Source organism: Theropithecus gelada, chromosome 11, assembly GCF_003255815.1.
Source record: "Theropithecus gelada isolate Dixy chromosome 11, Tgel_1.0, whole genome shotgun sequence".
In the NCBI taxonomy this organism is placed as follows: Eukaryota; Metazoa; Chordata; class Mammalia; order Primates; family Cercopithecidae; genus Theropithecus; species Theropithecus gelada.
The window spans coordinates 104,013,725-104,029,508 of NC_037679.1; the positions used below are offsets into that span (position 1 = coordinate 104,013,725).

Below are 15,784 nucleotides of genomic sequence, written 5' to 3' on the forward strand. Positions count from 1 at the left end.
GTACCCGTCACTGCACTCCAGCCTGGGTGACAGGGCAAGCCTCTGTCTCAGAAAAAAAAAAAGAAACAATGTTTGGATACACTGGGTTATATGAAACATATTACCAAATTAATTCCACCTGTTTTTTTTAAATGTGGCTACTAGAAAATTTAAACTAGGTTAGGCACAGTGGCTCATGTCTGTAATCCCAGCACTTTGGGAGGCTGACGCGGGTGGATCACTTGAGGTCAGGAGTTCGAGATCAGCCTGGCCAACATGGTGAAACCTCATCTCTATAAAAATACAAAAATTAGCCAGGGGTGGTGGTGCATGCCTGTAATCTTAGCTGCTCAGGAGGCGAAGGCAGGAGAATTCGCTTAAACCTGGGAGGTGGAGGTTGCAGTGAGCCGGTATTGCTCACTACAATTTTATTTCTATCACTTTCTCCTTGGATTTCAATTAGATTTCAAAATTCCCATTAATTCATAGACTCAGGAACCCCAGAGTAATAAATCCCATGTTATTCAACTACACCTTCTAAGATTAGATCTCTGATTTTGGAAACATGATTCTATCAACTAGTTCCCTTGGTTTTCTCATCTATAAAACAGGAACGACAACATACTATGCAGCTATTGAGAGAACTCAGGAAGATGTACTACAGGACAGCTTAGTGGCACTGTTAGGGACTTGCTACATCAGGCACGCAGCAATGTCACTACTTCCACACTGTTTTCTCTCAAATGCAACATTCACATTCAGGCCTAATAAAATGACAATTAGGTCATAAACTTTCAGGGTCACTTCAGACCAAAAATCTCAGAAGTCACTTTCCAAAGTCAGTCTATGACAATGATTTAAAATTATATGACACTTCAAACTGTACTGTTAGTCTACCACATTTTTTGTTATTTGTTACTTAAAATAATCCAGCCAAGTATACAAAATTGTCATTTTCAGATGAAGAAAAAGGCTTAGAAGTTAAGTGAGTAGGAGATCCAGATTCATACAAATATTAATATTGCCAGAAAACTTCATTTTAATCATTAGATTTTAAAAATAAGCCAAAAATCCCATAAGAACTCAACCACTGGGGAGGGGGAACAAAGAAATCTGACAGAACTAGAGAAAACTGGGAATTTTAAGTTCTCAAAAAAAAGTTATCTCAATCATTAGAACACAAAGTATAAAGCCCATTTGTTTAAAATAAGAACACATTTATACTTTAAAATTAAATCTGTAGTCTCCACAAAATATCTTTCAAAAACTCAAATCCAAAAAGGTTTTGAAGATTTTTAGTGCCATTGGTTTGTGTTATAGCTAATGCCAGTATTGTGCCTATTAATAAGAGACTAAACAAAAAGCAAAAATAAAACAGATCATTTAATTAACAGATCATTTAATTATAATTTATCTAATGAAGAACAGCAATTATAATACTTCAAACGCACCTAACTTCAATTGTTACACAAAATCATAATCATTTGTTCCTTTCTAAGAAGGAACAGTATGTTCAGAGCTTATGTTATGAATAATGAACAATGACAGGAGCTAAAATTCATATAGCCACTATATTTTCATTTCGTGGCAAATGGCTATCAACAACTTGCCAAATGATTTAATTAAGTGGTTAAAAGGATCTAGCTTCAAGTTTATGCTCTGAGTAAAATGTTTTTCAAAGAGTGGGCAGTAAACAGTTTTTTCCCCCTGTGGAAAAGCAGTTTTTCATTTTTCCAAAAATAGTACCAAGGTAAAGCAAAGCTCTAGATGATGCAGGCATGTTGTGTAGGCGTTAGCAGTCCTGCCCTCACTATGTGCTCACTGGACAGTAGTGCAACCCCAAGAAAAAGATGGTTAACAGTTTTTGTTGTTGTTGTTAATGAAATAAAACAAAAAACGGCTCATCGCTAGTAAGGAAACTATTTTGTGAAACTTTCTTCTTTTTATGTGTGCATATACTAAGTCACAATGTAAATGTATTTCTTAAAATGAGTCTCAGAAAGGTTTGAAAGCCACTGCAAAGTAGTCTGTCTATAGCAAACTACTATACATTCAGTAACTGGAGGGGTGTTGCAGGAATCAGACTGTACCAAGGTAAAAATTCTTTTTGACTGTGAGAGAGTAAGAAGCATATTTAAGGCACGGGCCTAAAGCTGACTGGATTATCCAATTCTACCACTTAGTTTACTAATTAGACAACAAACTTACCCAAGGTCATTCTTCTATAGTTTGCATTAGAACTAAGTCTCCCACTCTAATGCTCAAAATAAGCTCCACAAAGACACTTTAGCATGTAAGTATTAATTCAGAATTTCCTATTTTTCAATAACCAAAAGAAACTGCAGCTTAACACATGCAACTGTTTCCTCAAATACTATTCTACCAGATTAATGACCATGCCAGCTCTCCCATTAAAAGCTTTTTTCTAGCTAGTTACTTGGTACTTAGGATTTTATAGCACTTTTCTTTTCCCATTATGCTCAGTAGTGCATGCAACACACTATACTTAGGAATGCAACACACTTCCTTTGGGAATGCATAACTGTGGCCATAACTACAACTGAAATTTTCGTGAATTTCTATCATCTGTCTAAACTTAGAAGCAAAGTACTACAAAATCAAGTTAAATCAGACCATATTTTTGTGATCAGTGTTCCTCACTATTAAAACATTATATGTATTTTAACAGTTACCATTCAAAACTTGAAGTATATCCAAAATACTCCATTCCCATCTCCTGATAAATAAATCTTCACTGACAACTGAAGTCAGTAAGAAGAGAAACATGTTAAGGACAGAAGTTAAAACGGAATTAGACAAAGATGGGGCAGATTATCACAGCTTCATACTACAAGCACAGGTTTGTTTCCACGTCCTCTTTCCTAAAGATCCATAATAAACTCATAACATTACTTGCAAAGAACCCCAGAGAAGGTGCCTCAAATTATTTCCATAAAGAAAACAACATTATTACCCATTAAGCAACTCTGTTAATGATTATCCACCAAATTCCAAATATTAAAAAATTGCTTAACATTGGGAATGGCAGAGGTACTGAGCCTTACGATGTCTAATCAAGTCAGTGAAGTACACAAAAAATGCAGGCAAGAGAAAAAGGAAGCTGAGTCAGGTACAGAGTTCTTTGCATCCACAGATAAAATGCTTTATTCTTTATTTCTCAAACTTGCAGTATAAAGACCAAAAAAATCCACTATTTTAATTTCACAGTCCAGTCAATTCACATGGCTGTATGTGGATTTTTCTTTCAGAAAATTAAGGGAAAGGAGCCAGGCACAGGGCTTATACCTGTAATCCCAGCACTTTGGGAGGCTGAGGCAGGTGGATCACTTGAGGTCAGGAGTTTGAGACCAGCCTGGCCAATATGGTGAAACCCCGTACTTACTAAAAATACAAAGATTAGCCAGGTGTGCCATGCACCTGTAATCCTAGCTACTCAGGAGGCTGAGACAGGAGAATTGCTTGAACTCAGGAGGCGGAGGTTGCAGTGAGCCCAGATCGCGCCACTGCACTCCAGCCTGGGTGACAAAGTGAAATTGTGTCTCAAAAAAAGAAAAGAAAAGAAAAGAAAATTAAGGGAAAGGGAATTCATAATGTATCTGTGCATTTTAATACTATAGTCACAGCAACATAACCTAAATTACTTTCCCAACAGGGAATTAGAAATCTGAAAGCAAATACTACTCACATCTCAAATAAAATAACTGCCAAAAATTTACTCACTCATTTTTCTAAAATGTTATGAAAACGTGTACATTATTCAACTCTCTTGGAGAAAAGTAGACAACATGATTTATAAAAAATCACACAATTCGTGGCAATTTTAACAGAAGAGAATGCTCTCCCACTGAACTTCGTAAAAACAAAAGAAAATCCAGACTTCATCTGTTTTACTTTTACATTTTAGAGCAGTAAAATTCTTAATTTCTTATTTCCCAAACAATACTCCCCATTATTGTTTGCTTCCCCTGTAATGTTTATTCCTCCCTGAGTTCTGAGATTCCTAGGTATGGAATTTGAATTTCCTGGTAGTACCAGCTTTTGCTCTTATTTTTAGAACCTTACTGTGACCCTGTGATGGTGTTCACCAGAAAGAACATGAGACAGAAGTCATACCTGTATTAGTAACTATTACCAGTATTACTAAGAATTTAAAATTTTTGTTCTAGTTTACATGTCCTGTCCTTACAATTTTATATTTTAATAAGTCACTCATAATCTCAAACTCTAATAACAATGACTGTTAGCATGATAGATATTTCGTTCCAATTTCTACGAATTACTTTTAAAAAAAAAAAAAAAAAGACTATTGGCAGGGCGCGGTGGCTCACACCTGTAGTACCAGCACTTTGGGAGGCTGAGGCGGATGGACTGAGGTCAGGAGTTCGAGGTCAGCCTGGCCAACATAGTGAAACTCCATCTCTACTGAAAATATAAAAATTAGCCAGGCGTGGTGGCACGCCTGTAATCCCAGCCACTCGGGAGGCTGAGGCAGGAGAACTGCTTGAACCCGGGAGGTGGAAGTTGCAGTGAGCCAAGATCGTGCCACTGCACTCTAGCCTGGGTGACAGGGCAAGACTCCATCTCAGAAAAAAAGAAAGAAAAAGAAAAAACAGTTAATAAAAAAATTAAAAAGATGATTTTACATAAATTTCAAGATTTTCAATGCCTTTTAAAACTAAAACATCAAACCATAATCACAGGTATTAAAATTCTAAATATTCAATAGTATAAGGGAATAGCCTTCTTCTGGTTTCCCACAGGTCAAGTAAACAGTTTAAGCAAAATTTAACCCTAATTATAAGCAAAGAGGTGAAAACTGCTTAGATTGGTAAATGAGTCCTTTTAGGTGAAAATATCATCATTTAAATCATTTAAGTAACCAGGACTCAGCTACTACTTATAGATTTGATAGCTCGAGCACTAAATACAAAGTGAGGTTTAAAGTCCTTCTAAAGCAGTTAACAAGGCATCCATTGCCAAAGTTTTGGATTATGTTTTAGAGTCACATTTACCACATGAAGCTTGTGTTTAATATAACAAATCCACCATATCTGAACAGCAAACAAAGACAGATGATAAATACTGTAAACTGTTGGAAGTCAAACACTGTAAAGTTTCCTGAGTCTGTGGTAAGTTATTTTTCTTAAATAGCTACCATGTATGATGTGTTTCACTGAGCAACTACAGTGAACTTTAATAGGTACTATTTACCACTTGTCATTTCATGAAAACTACCAGGAGCTTTGCTTTCACTGTTTCTCTTCAAATGCTTCCCAGTTCATAATATACTAATACTTAAGAAATTACATAGCTGAATTATAGTTCCATGGTAGATCATATCTACATATCTAGTTCTGTCTCAAAATTCTAGCAGACTACGTTTGGTCCAAAGTAACCCAAGTGCCTAACTCTATGACAAAATCATATCTTTCACATAAAAACAAATCTAATTCTTCAGCTACTTAAAAACTCCAGGATGGGTGCGGTGGCTCACGCCTGTAATCCCAGCACTTTGGGAGGCTGAGGCAGGCAGATCACGACGTCAGGAGAACGAGACCATCTTGGTCAACATGGTGAAACTCCACCTCTACTAAAAATACAAAAATTAGCTGGGCGTGGTGGCGGCGCCTGTAGTCCCAGCTACTCCGGAGGCCGAGGCAGCAGAATTGCTTGAACCCAGGAGGCAGAGGTTGCAGTGAGCCGAGATCGCACCCCTGCTCTCCACCCTGGCAACAGAGCGAGACTCCGTCTCAAAAAAAACAAAAAACAAACAAACAAAAAACCCTCCAAATGATAAGCACAGATGCTAATTTTATCCAATGAGAAAAGTAACTAAAAAGTTAACACTGCACATCATGGAGTTAAAATATACACATAATTCTCAATAAATCACAGAATAGTAACAATAAAGGGACCAAGAGCTCATTTAGTACAGTCTATTTATCTTCAACACTTCTGAATGAATACTTACTCTGTGTGAAAAAGTCTTCGTAAACACTCTAGTCGGTTATTATGAGTCAAACATAGCATTATGGGTCATTTCTTTATAGTTCACATTCTAATTTATAATAAATCCTAATTTTCTTTTACTGTCTCTTAGAAGTTCTTGAACAACCATACAATGCAACTTCTCTCCCAAAGCACCAGCCCAGGTACAAATACCATATAGAGCAAGAACACACTGAGATCTAGGCCAGGCATAGTGGCTCACACCTGTAATCCCAGCACTTTGGGAGACCGAGGTGGGCAGACCACGAGGTAAAGAGAGAGCAAGACCATCCTGGCCAACATGGTGAAACTCCGTCTCTCCTAAAAATACAAAAAATTAGCCGGGCGTGGTGGCAGGCGCCTGTAGTCCCAGCTACTCGGGAGGCTGAGGCAGGAGAATCGCTTCAATCTGGGAGGCAGAGGTTGCAGTGAGCCAAGATCACACCACTGCACTCCAGCCTGGCGATAAAGTGAGACTCTGTCTCAAGAAACACACACACACACACACACATATATTGAGATCTGACTTTAACTTCACATTTTTAAAATGTAACAACAAACAGAAGCTTAAAAACTGAAAAAGGCCACAGTGTCTCACACCTATAATCCCAGCACGTTGGGAGGCTGAGGCAAAGGATCACTTGTGGCCAAGAGTTCGAGACCAGCCTGGGCAAAATAGCTTGACCCCATCTCTACAAAAAATTGGAAAAATTAGCCAGGCATGGTGGTACATGCCTGTAGTCCCAGCTACTCGGGAGGCTAAAGGGGAAGGACTGCTTGAGCCCAGGAGTTCAAAGCTGCAGTAGGCCATGATCCTGCCACTCAACTCCAGTCTGGGCCACAGAATGAGATCCTGTCTTTATTGTCTTTGGGGTCACAGACAACCTGACCTATTAGTTTTAATGTGTACTACAAGGTAATTATGACGTTTAAAGAGAAGCATGCTCAGCTTTTAAAACAAAAATGAAAAACAAACAAACAAACAAAAATGATCTAGGCTCCACTCCCACCTCTATGTTTGTTGAATGTAAGTTTGGCAAATTATTTCATTTCAGTCTCTTCACCCTGTAAAATGGGACTAATACCTTATTCAGGTGACACAAGAATATATGAGAATATATATAAAACACAGTGGTTCATAAATATTATCAAATCGCCACCCTTTTCTCACCATTTTGAGAATACAAGTCCTTCAAACATACACAGTTCAAACTTTTTTTTTTGAGACAACATGTTGCTCTATTGCCCAGGCTAGAGTACAGTGGCATGACCATAGCTCACTGCAGCCTTGAACTACAGCTAGGACTCCAGGCATGTACCACCTCACTCAGCTAATATGTTAATTTTTTTTGCAGAGATGAGGTCTTGCTATGTTGCACAGGCTGGTCTCAAATTTTCGGCCTCAAGTGATCCTCTGGCCTTGGACTCCCAACAAAGTGCTGGGATTACACGCCAAACTTTTGATCAAACTTTACATTAGGCCCTAAAAAAAGTTGCCATTGAAAACACAACTTGCCATAACAAGACACATTTAAAGACAACTGATCTAAGAACTCATTTGTGTTACAAGAAAGACTATTACTTGATATGCCATTTATCTTATTGTATTCAGTAATGTCTTCATTTACTCTCTACTAGTAAATACAGAAATAAGGGAATAACCATTATTGTAACTGCAAAAGTCAAATTTTAAACATTGATAAGGAGCTAGCATAAACATTTTAAAAATCTATTTTTTGTATATTAAGTTCAATTTTAGATTTTAATACTATAACATAAAAATATCGATGAAGATAAATCAATTTTAAACACCAATAGCAAGAAGATAAAATATAAGAAATTCACCTATCAAGTTCAGAGATAAGATTCACTATACTTAAATGAAAAAAAGAAAAACAGAATTAAGATGATTAACCAATTTGATGGTATAAACAGTGCTATACTATTGACATTAAATTCTCGCCATTGAAAAATATTTGCAGAAAATATAAAAGGATTCATTCTGATATAAGGAACTTATGAAAACTGGTTAGGGGAGAAAAGCACCTGAAGGCAAAAATACACCAAAAGACAAAAGAGGAAATACAATTAGTTATTATTATCAAAGCATATGGGGGAAAGTTCTGCAGACATAAACTATAGTTTATGAAATATTTAATAGTATTGATAAATAGGGTTAGTAAAATAACTCTCACTTGGGTCACTGAAAATCTATATAACTCTTTTGGAAAACAATCTTACAATGAATTGAAAGTATTTAAATGTTCATGCCCTTAGAACCAGTAATTCCATTTCTGAAATTTAATCCTAAGAAAATAGCTCTAAACAGTGAAATCTGAGGTATTGGTGTTTTGCTCACAAGGCTAAGTAGGTAAATTCCCTTCTCCTGTTCCAAGCCCTTGTGGGCCTCTAGCCTCAAGACTGTTGTTTTAGAACCAACAATTAGAAGACAGTCTCCTCAGCTGGCTTCTGTCTGATAAAGTCCAGGCCCAAACAAAGGAGTTTGGTTGGATTATATTCAAGAGGGAGGGGATGAGAATGGAGTTTGAGAGGTAGATGCTGAAGGAAAGGAAGGGATTAGAGGATTCATCCAGATAAGATCAATACACTCATCCTCCTTGTGAGCTGCAGGGAGAAGGGAGGACAATGGAGAGACAATAATGGTAAAAACTTTCCTTTGGAACATTATGCAAAGATCCTATTACCCAATATTCTCTGTAACAAGGCCTTAAAGAAACCTTCCAGACTTACATAAACGGGCATGTCAATGACAAGCGGTGTAGGTGAAAGACCGGAGAAAAGCCCTTTCCTGATAGAATGTATCAGGCTCACCAAGGATATGGGGGAGGAGGATTTGTACAGGGAAATAATGGCTAATTCAATTAGGTAAGGATACAACACAGATTAAATTTGGTTTTCATAAAATATTATTTCATGGTTACAACCCTGTGGAGTAAGACCCTCGCCCACTATATTTACAATAGAAAAAATAACAATACCTAACACTGCAGGGAAACAAAGGAAATTACGGTATATGCACATAAGGAACTGTCAAGCAGCTATTAAAAATATTTATACTAATTCTTATGTTACACTGAATTATAAAATTTTCAGGATATAAAATTGCAAACACACATCTATGATCCCACTAAAACATAAGTTTCACGAAGGCAGAATTTTTTCTCTATTTGCTACCTAAGACAGCCTTAAGCACATAGGAGTACAATAAACATTTGGTGAATAAATTTTAAAATCCATCATGAAAGGGAACAGGCAAACATTCTAAATCATATATCGACATTGTCTTTTTTGATGAAACTTCAGTGGGGTTATTTTGGTTTTTATTTTTCCTTATTTCCTAAGATATCTCTGAGTATACATTACTTCTATGATGGGAAAAAACTGACTGGGAAGTAGTTCCTTTTAAATGCATTAAGAATTTCCTATATTTTCAAAATATCTTTGGTATGCTCTAGAGTAGATTTAACAGTTTAAATAAAGGAAGCCGACTTAGGATATCTTGAGAGGGTAGGAAGTAGAAAAGGCACACTAAGGCTTTTCCTCCTATAGCTTAGTCAATATACGAAACTAAACTTCCTCAAAGAACTTTTTTTTTTTTGAGACGGAGTTTTGCTCTTGTTGCCCAGGCTGGAATATGTAATGGCGCGATCTCGGTTCACCACAACCTCGGCTCACCGCAACCTCCGCCTCCTGGGTTCAAGCAATTCTCCTGCCTCAGCCTCCCGAGTGGCTGGGATTACAGGCATGTGCCACCATGCCCAGCTAATTTTGTATTTTTAGCAGAGACGGGGTTTCTCCATCTTGGTTAGGCTGGTCTTGAACTCCTGACCTCAGGTGATCCGCCCGCCTTGGCCTCCCAAAGTGCTGGATTACAGGTGTGAGCCACTGCGCCAGGCTCCTCAAAGAACGTTCAATGTAATGTTATTCAAGCCCCTAACACTTGGCTTTTACAAATTTCTGAACCACACAGTACCACTGTTCTAAAAACAAACTACTGAATTATAATGTTCTGATAATACCCCAAATTATATGCGAAGCAGTAAATGCACTTTCTTGCAAATCTCTGAACAAAGGCTGGAAGTGAGAAGACTAATTTAGCTTTGTAATATATCAACCATGACTTCTATAACTTCTGTTCAGAGTGATCAAATGTATTAATGATCAATTTACTAGATTTAGTTCTAACTAAATGTTTGCATCTGTGGGACAAACATTCTAATTTTCTCTTACTGAGAATTAAAAAAATAATATGTACTCAATAATTCAAGTGTTTTTTATACATAACTTCAAAATTTTAACGTGGGAAATGGTTTTCCTCTACGGCAAATCTAGCAAATTATGCCACCACACAGCAACATAACTATGTGTGTGCATACATATGTATACACATAATTACGTTGCTGTATGGTGGCATACATATATACATACACATACACACACCCCTATACGTACATACACACACATATACATACACACACACACACCCATTATGATTACTGTGTAAAAATATTTTGCTGTTTTTTAATCTAAAAACCTCAAATTCTTAAATGGGAAAATGCTTTTGCTATGTGGTAAAACAGGCAAACTGTACAACCATACAATATAATGATAACTATAAAAACAGAGTTCAAACACACAGAAACCAGTATGTCATACATAGTAACAATGCTTATCTCTGGATAAAGGTACTGACTGCAGGTGGTTTTTTATTTCTTTTTTCCTCCTCTAATTTCCTAACTTTTATAATGAGAGTGTTTTACTAATTTTTTAAAGCATCTTTTTTGTGTATGATTTAAGGATGGTTACAATAACAAAGGTGGAAATAAAAGAAATTTATAACTCAGATAATTTAGTCAAAATCAAATTAATTTGTAGCCATAAACAATGACTATCAAAGGCCCTTATGCAAAAAGAAAGTAAGCTTCTGTAGTCATTAAATTAAGAGGGTTTCTCAAGCCTGTAATCCCAATACTTAGGAGGCTGAGACAGGAGGATTATTTGAACCTAGGAGTTCAAGACCAGCCTGGGTGACAGTGTGTAACCCAGTCTAAAAATAAAAAATAATTTTAAAAAATTACCATCAACAGTTTGAAGAGAATGGTCTTGCCACCTCAAATACATTACAACTTTATTAAAATAAATCAGTTAAGGCTGGGTGCACTGGCTCACGCCTGTAATCCCAACACTTTGGGAGGCCGAGGCGGGCAGATCACCTGAGGTCAGGAGTTCGAGATCAACCGGGCCAATATGGTGAAACCCCGTCTCTACTAAAAATACAAAAATTAGCTGGGCGTGGTGGCCCACCCCTGTAATCCCAGCTACTCAGGAGGCTGAGTCAGGAGAATCACTTGAACCCAGGAGGCAGAACAAGACCCTATCTCAAAAACAAAAAAATTTAACTCTTCTAGAAAAACTCAATGCTAATAAATAGCTGAACTACAAACAGTTTATCTTTCATAAGCAAGAGCCAGACACCAAAAACCAATTGAAACCATTTCTCAGTATCATTAAGATATGAATATGGACACTAAATTAATTAACAAGCTTAAGGAGCCACAATGGCCAGAAATTACTAAAGAATATAAAGCGCCGGGCACAGTGGCTCACGCCTGTCATCCCAGCACCTTGGGAGGCCGAGGTGGGCGGATCACAAGGTCAGGACAGGAGACCAAGACCATCCTGGTTAACACGGTGAAACCTCATCTCTACTAAAAATACAAAAAATTAGCCGGGCGTGGTGGCACGTGCCTGTAGTCCCAGCTACTCAGGAGGTGGAGGCAGGAGAGTCGCTTGAACCCAGCAGGCAGAGGTTGCAGTGAGCCGAGATCACATCACTGCACTCCAGCCTGGGCGACAGAGCGAGACTCCGTCTCCAAAAAAAAAAAAGAAAAGAATATAAAGTCGTAAGTTTACGCATTTAATGTATTCCAAACACACACTAGCAGTTTATCTGAAATAAACCAAAATATTTACCAAATATTTCAAGATATTTACAGTAAACACTTGTAGTATTCTCTTAACAACGACTAAAGTACTCAAAGAACAAAGCCATAAAGAAATGCCATTTCTGATTACTGGACATACTGGCAAAGAACAAAAGATAATATTTTAAAGGATGAGGATTCTAATTTTCTTAACAATCTGGTATTAAAAACATCACAAACCACTAAGAGTTTAAAACTCCAAATTTCTGTATTCAGCAACAGCAAAGAATTATGGCTTGTAAAAGATGCTAATGCAAGAAACCACAAAAAGGAAGGTGTTAAGATATTTTTAAAAGGAAGTAGTAAACTTACTGTAGCATCAACTTTCACAGCATTTTAATAGAATAGTCTAAATTAGCAATGGTCAACAGAAACATAATGTGAGCTAAATGCAATTTAATTTTCTAGTAGTTACATTAAAAATGTAAAAAGAAACAGATTAATATATTTAACAAATATACCTAAACATCATCATTTCAGTATGTAATCCAATTTTTTGGAAACAAATGTTTTTCTTTTTTATACTAAATTTTCAAAATCCAAAACACACATGCTTACTTATAAATATTTCCTAACTGCTACAGTCTAAATGCTTCCTCCCCACCAAATTCATGCATCAGAAACTTAATCCCGGGCCAGGCGCAGTGGCTCACACCTATAATCCCAGCACACTGGGAGGCCGAGGCAGGTAGATCACCTGAGGTCAGGAGTTTGAGACCAGCCTGACCAACATGGAGAAACTCCATCTCCACTAAAAATACAAAATTAGCCAGGTGTGGTGGCGCATGCCTGTAATGCCAGCTACTCGGGGAGGCTGAGGCAGAAGAATCGCTTGAACCCGGGAGGCGGAGGTTGCGGTGAGCTGAGATCACACCATTGCACTCCAGCCTGGGCACCAAGAGTGACACTCCATCTCAAAAAGAAAAAAAGAAAAAAGAAATTTAATCCCCAATGCAACAGTGTTTTCGGAAGTGGGGCTCTGCCTCCATGAATGAATTAATGCAGCTGTAAAAAGGGCTTTTGAGTGTGGGTTCACACTCTCTTGCCCTCAGGCCCCTCTGCCATGTGAGCATGTGGCAAGAAAGCCCTCAACTTCCCAAGTAACTCATGATGCCAGTGTCTTGCTTGGACTTCTAGGCCTACAGAACTGCGAGGAAACATACTTCTGTTCTTTATATATTATGTTAATAGTAGCGCAAATGAACTAAGACACTAATTCTTCACCGAAAACAGGCCCAGTAGCCGAGCACACCTGGCACCCATATTTTTCTGAACACCTTTCTACAACAAAAAGAACCAGGGCTCTAGGAGAAATGGCTGGCGCAGGACTGGGGTGGGGAAATAATAAAATAAACTGAGAACATCTTGTACAGAAAGTAAGGATGTCATCAAAAAATGGTAGGGACATGTTAACAACCAGGACGCAGAAGGGGCCAGGCATGGTGGCTCACACCTATAATCCCAGCACTTTCGGAGGCTGAGACGGGATTACTTAAGGTCAGTCAGGAGTCTGAGACCAGCCTGGCTAACATGGCGAAATCTGTCTCTACCAAAAACACAAAAACTAGCCGGTCATGGTGGCATGCGCCTGTAATCCCAGCAATTTGGGAGGCTGAGGCATGAGAACCACTTGAACCCAGGAGGCAGAGATTGCAGTGAGCAAAGATGGTACCTTCAGCCTGGGTGACAGAGTTAGACTCTGTCTCAAAAAAAAAAAAAAAAAAAAAAGGAAACGGAAGGTAGCTTCTAGCCAAATCTGGGACAACTGTTATGTTTGAAAGTATTTCACAGTGAAGAGTTTTTTTAAAGTCTGTTCTTTAAATATCACTACATCCAGGCTGGGCATGGTGGCTCACGCCTATAATCCCAGCACTTTGGGAGGCTGAGGTGGGTGGATCACGAGGTCAGGAGTTTAAGACCAGCCTGGCTGACATGGTGAAACCCTGTCTCTACTAAAATACAAAAAAAAAATTAGCCGGGTGTGGTGATGCGTGCCTGTAATCCCAGCTACTCGGGAGGCTGAGGCAGGAGAATTGCTTGAACCTGGGAAGCAGAGGTTGCAGTGAGCCGAGATTGCACCACTGCACTCCAGCCTGGTGACAGAGCAAGACTCCGTCTCAAAAAAAAAAAAAAAATTACTACATCCATTACATGAAGAAAGGGAAAAATTGTATTGTGTAATATTTAGCTAAGTACTGGTTGTTGAAGAAGTCAACTTTACTCATTAAGAGAATAAGAATGGTAGATGTTTAAAACATTAATGAGGTATTCACACCAAATGCACATTCAGTAAATTTGTGAAAGCCTGTAATAGTGATATTTATGGGTAATATGGCAGTTTCAATTCTGCCCTTCTAAGAGGGACAGAATATGGTCAAGACTCTCATCACAGAAATCAAACTATGCTTTCGCCAGAGGATGATCATCTATGCTCCCCACTCATGTCCATGAAAACAAAAAAAATCTGTGGAGACATAAAGAAACTGATACAAGCAGGCTGGGCATGGTACCTCACGCCTGTAATCCCAGCACTTTGGGAGGCCAAGGAGGGCAGATCACTTGAGGTCAGGAGTTCTAGACCAGCCTGGCCAACATGGTGAAACCCCATCTCTACTAAAAATACAAAAATTAGCTGGGCGTGGTTGCAGGCGCCTGTAATCCCAGCTACTCGGGAGGTTGAGGAACGATAATCGCCTGAACCCGGGAAAGGGAGGTTGCAGTGAGCCAATGTATCTCTCCACTGCACTCCAGCCTGGGCCTGGACAGAGAGAGACTCTGCCTCAAAAACAAACAAACAAACAAAAACCTGATACAATGCAACACAAACAATTTGTCACCAAACTAAAACCTAAACTAGCCCCTCTATGTAGTAGGGTGCCTGGGTAGGCAGAACAAATATTTGAGTTGATAGTTTACCATGTATTAATGCTGGTGGCTTTTTTTGTCTAGGTAGAAAAGAGCATGTCTAGGTAGAAAGGAGCCACCTAGAGTGGTCCTTCTGTTACGTCATTGAAGCAAACAGACATGAATTGAAAGGGAGTAGCAGATTCTATGTGTGACTTGATAAAAAGCTGTCTCTATCAATAATATTAGGAAGGGAGTTAAGAGGTGTGTGGAAGTATGCAAAAAATGCCAAAAACTCTTCTGGTAAACAACTGCAACTCCAAGGCCTTCCATTTTAAGTTTACTATTATTAGAAATTCCCTGATAAACTTCCATGTACTTCAATGACATAAACTGGCAGAAAAGTTTCCCTCACCTGAATCCACAGAGTAAGGCAACTCACCTTGAAGGACAGAGAATTGGTCTAAATTTGGGGATTACAGAGGGAAAGGAGATTTGCATGTGTAGGTAAGGCTGAAAACCCCTATCAACCCGGCCAGGCGTGGTGGTTCAAGCCTGTAATACCAGCACTGTGGGAGGCCAAGGCGGGTGGATCACGAGGTCAGGACTTTGAGACCAGCCTGACCAACATGGTGAAACCCCTTCTCTACTAAAAATACAAAAATTAGCCGGGTGTGGTGGTGCGCGCCTGTAGTCCCAGCTACTCCGGAGGCTGAGGTAGAAGAATCACTTGAACCCAGAAGGCAGAGGTTGCAGTGAGTCGAGATTGCGTTACTGCACTCCAGCCTGGGCGACAGAGCGAGACTGTCTCAAAAAAAAAAAAAAAAAGGAATAATCAAAGCTAAAGCAGTAATTGGCTTGGAACAGACTTATGATACAAAAGCAGACAAAACATTACAGTTCAATGCTTCAACTTTTAAAGACCTTTTCCAGCTCATCTATTCATC

At 38.6% G+C, this 15,784-nt stretch overlaps 1 protein-coding gene and 1 non-coding gene across 8 annotated transcripts in view; both read right to left on the reverse strand.

Annotated features, from left to right (window-relative positions):
• Nucleotides 1–15,784, reverse strand: part of WNK1 (WNK lysine deficient protein kinase 1) — a 156,765-nt gene that overhangs the window by 126,943 nt on the left and 14,038 nt on the right. The gene's annotated exons all lie outside the window — the stretch shown is intronic.
• On the reverse strand, nucleotides 1,709–1,834 carry LOC112635704. Its single transcript, XR_003122039.1, has one exon. It is a non-coding gene; the product is annotated as a U4atac minor spliceosomal RNA (small nuclear RNA).